Source organism: Vulpes vulpes, chromosome 12, assembly GCF_048418805.1.
Source record: "Vulpes vulpes isolate BD-2025 chromosome 12, VulVul3, whole genome shotgun sequence".
Taxonomy (NCBI): Eukaryota; Metazoa; Chordata; class Mammalia; order Carnivora; family Canidae; genus Vulpes; species Vulpes vulpes.
Window position 1 is genome coordinate 118,576,904 of NC_132791.1, and position 3,502 is coordinate 118,580,405.

The 3,502-nt window shown below is 55.3% G+C and overlaps 1 long non-coding RNA gene across 1 annotated transcript in view; it reads right to left on the minus strand.

Annotated features, from left to right (window-relative positions):
• Positions 1–985: 985 nt before the first annotated feature.
• LOC140594695 (uncharacterized) overlaps positions 986–3,502 on the minus strand; it is a 97,171-nt gene continuing 94,654 nt past the window's right edge. Inside the window, exon 4 of the long non-coding RNA XR_011995812.1 lies at positions 986–1,073. This is a non-coding gene — a long non-coding RNA (uncharacterized lncRNA). The remainder of the gene's footprint in view (positions 1,074–3,502) is intronic.

The window sequence follows — 3,502 nt, forward strand, 5'->3', positions numbered from 1 at the left end:
CTTTTCTTTGTCCTGGTCCTCTTCTGATGACTATTTGTGACCACATCTGCTATGAGAACAAGGACGGTGTCTGTTGTGCTCACTACCATATCTCCAGTGCTAGTGCCACTCCTGGGGTATGTAGAGTCCCAAGCAAATCAGTCAGAGAGCCAGCACCACTCTGGTAGGCCAAACTCAAGGGACTCTGGGAAAGAAAAAAACTTTGGCTGGAAAGAGTGATGTACTCACCAGTCTCCACTCCTGGTAGAGATTCCATAAGTGTGAGTGGCCTCAGAGGCTCTGGTCCACCCCACATACATAGGTGTCTGGGAGTGGGGTGGGGAGGTAGGGTATAGGGTGGAAGGTCAGGGGATGCCCTGAAGCGGGGTGGGGGGGGGGAATAGGGATGGGACTCACATGGGGCTCAGGGTTCTGCGTCAGGTCTGCACTGCTAGCAGGTACCAGGCATCAGAGACAGACTTAGAAAATTCCTAGGAAGAGGCCCCAAATCATGGGGCTTTCACATACAGGCCCTCTTTGGCCCCGTCTAAGGTCAAGACTGCCCAGGACAACATCTGGCACACCAGAAGTCTTCAATTAATGTTTGTTTGAATAAAGCAGTGGATGAAAGGTGGCATGGGAATTATATAACAAATAGGAAATCGTCAATAATGTGGGGGTGGTTGTGTTATTATTCCTGAGAGGCAGGAACCTTCCTTGCTCCCATGCCCCAACCCCCCCAAAGCAAAGGAGTCAGTCTTGTGACCATGGCTTGAGTGGGTCAGCTTCTCACAGGGTCAGGCTTGGGAACAGTCCCATTGTGGTCCTGTCACAGAGGACAGATTCCCAAGGAGGAACAAAGGGGCCTGGAAATCAGGCCAGGGAGAAAAATACCCTTTGGGGTTATTTAGCGGGTGTTAATTGGTCACCTCGTTAGCAGCCCATCTGCAGCCTGATTCCAGCAAGTGAGTGGGTAAAAGGGAGGAGGCCACCCCGGCCAAGACGGGCTTCACAGACTCCGTAATAGGGACGGAGCAATTACCGGAACTTCCAGAGCCAATTCCTGTTAGGAGCGCGCCAGGCCAGGCTTTGTCCTACGGAGAAGAAGAAAAGGTCAACGTGCTCTGTGGGAGGAGGAAAAAAAGAGCCCTTCACCGGGAAAGAGCCTGCCCAAGGGGGGAGGCAAAGAAAAGGAGGGCTCTGCGGAGGTGAAAAACTAAAGAAAGAATGACATTTGGACGTTCCTCAGAATGGGGGGAGGAGGATACGGAGATAAAAATGACAAGGGACAAGGAGCCAGCGCACAAACCAGGAGAGCTGGGCGGGGTGGCTAGGAGGGTCGCCGGTGTGCTGGAAGGCGGCTTGGAGGAACACCTTGTGGTCAGGGGCCACTGCCTATGCAACCTGAGCCAATTGCCAGCCCTCTCGGCCTCAGTGTCCCCATCTGTAAATTAAGAGGCCATCTAGGTCTGATGCCCTGTGGGTCACTGATTGTGCAGGGGCAGGTGGTGGATGGGAGGAAGTCAGGGCTGGAAGCATGACTGGAACCTTCATTTCTGCCATCCCCTGTGATGTGATCTGAGGCATAGATGGTGTCGCTTCCCCCCAAACCTTCCTCCACGGGTGCCAGCCCTCTCGCACTGAGGTGGAGCGCCGGGGCTCGATCTGCTGGATGAGCCCTGAGTGGCTCATGTGTCATTCGAAGCTGACACGTGGAAGAGCCAGTGAGTGGCCCTCCGGTGGTCTCCCCACCACAAGACATTCCAAAGCCTGGTTCCCTGCGGGACCAAGTGGAGCAGAACCCTCTGCTGACCCCCACAGGGGGTAAGCATATGTTGTTTGTGAGGCACTGCGATTTGGGCTTGTTTTCCACATACGCATAGCCTGCTCTGTTGTGCCTGATGCACAGGCCAGGGTTGCACAGTTGTGGCAGCTTCCCAATGGCCCTTGTGTCCCCAGGGTCACCCTTTCCAGCTGCCTCACTGCCGCTGCTATCCGTCTCTTAACTCGGGTTCTGACAGGTGTGTCCTCATCCACACGCCTTTGGTGGCTCTCTAGTGGCCATCACAGCTGAAGAGCCAACTCCTTCCCTAGCTGCATCAGCCCCTCTGGGTTCACAGGTGAGACCCACACCGAGAGTCATTTAGTTGGTAATAAGAGAGAGAGATGAGCGGAGGTGAGGGCAGCAAGGCCTCTATTAGCAGAGGCCCAGGGGCTCCTGAGTAGACTTGACAAGCAAGGGGTCTGGGGCTGGGCCATGTGTCTGAGCAAGCATGGTGTCTGTAGGGCTGTCTCTGCAGCTCCTGGGAGGCCTCGTCTCTGTCTGACATCTACACATGCTTGTCCAGCAAACCCGCACCCACTGAAATGAGAGGATGCCTCTCTCCTTGGTCGGTGGGGACCCCGTGAACTGAGAGACACGACAGTAGCTATCATTGTGACCCCTGCTTGTGGGCCAGCCCTCCAGGCCTGAGCCCTGTGGGGATGGAGGGGGTGGTATTTCCTGTATGAGAAGTGGGCATCCAGTCCTGTGGTCTGCTCTACTAGGTCCACAGGGATTCATGGGAACCCATACCATCCACGTGTTCCCTCCAGAACACTTCCAAACATGGTGGCTTGGGATTTCTGGTTGGGTGGGAAGCCACCCACCGGGTGTGCAGGCCCAGCCCACAACGTCCAGGCACAGGGGGCTGACCACCCCCCCCACACACACACACTCACCCCCAGAAAGAAGCAAGACACCCTCAGCAAGTACAGGATCTCTCCACACAGGCAGGGCTGCAGAACCTACAGGGGAGCACCTCCCTGTCATGGTGTCACCAGCCAACTGTCACTGTTTGACTGGAACCCCTTAAAGGGACTGTGGGTGGGTGCGAGTGGGTGAGCACGGGAAGGAGATGCTGCAGGAAGGCGGGGGCACCGAGGTTCCAGAGGGTGAGGTGTGGGTGCCTCTCTTCCTTCCCCTTGCCCTTGCACCCCCCGTCCCCACCTCATCCCCAGAAGGCCTCTGTCTGCCTTTCCTGAGCAGCCCAGTCTGTCCCGAGCACTGCCCTAGGACCCCTTGCTTCTTTTTTGCCTCTCTCCCCTCCACCCTCATCACCCGCAGCAGTGGGTATTCATTATTTAAACAACCCATGCCTCTGAAGTCTTATTTATCCAACATCTTTCCACAGCATATGTCAAAATTTACAGTAAGTGCATTCATCCCATAATAAACATTTGGCTTTGCTGGTCTACCGGCGGCAGGGCTAATTAGGGAGAACGATTCCCTTGTTATCTGAAGGGAGGTCAGATACAGCAATTAGCATCCTTGCATGGCTTTCATAGTGGTGACTTTGAGGCTAGGCCCTTTGGTGCCAGGTGGAAAAGAGGAGTTGGCAGCAGGGAAGGGGAACTTTCCCCAGCAAATTCTGGAAAACCAACGCTGAGCTTTGAAAAGCTGCCTGAGTGGTTGGTTTCCTGGGCTCCCAAGTCTCTGCCTGCAGGCTGAGCTCCCTGCTTGCCTCCTCCCTCCCAGGCAGGT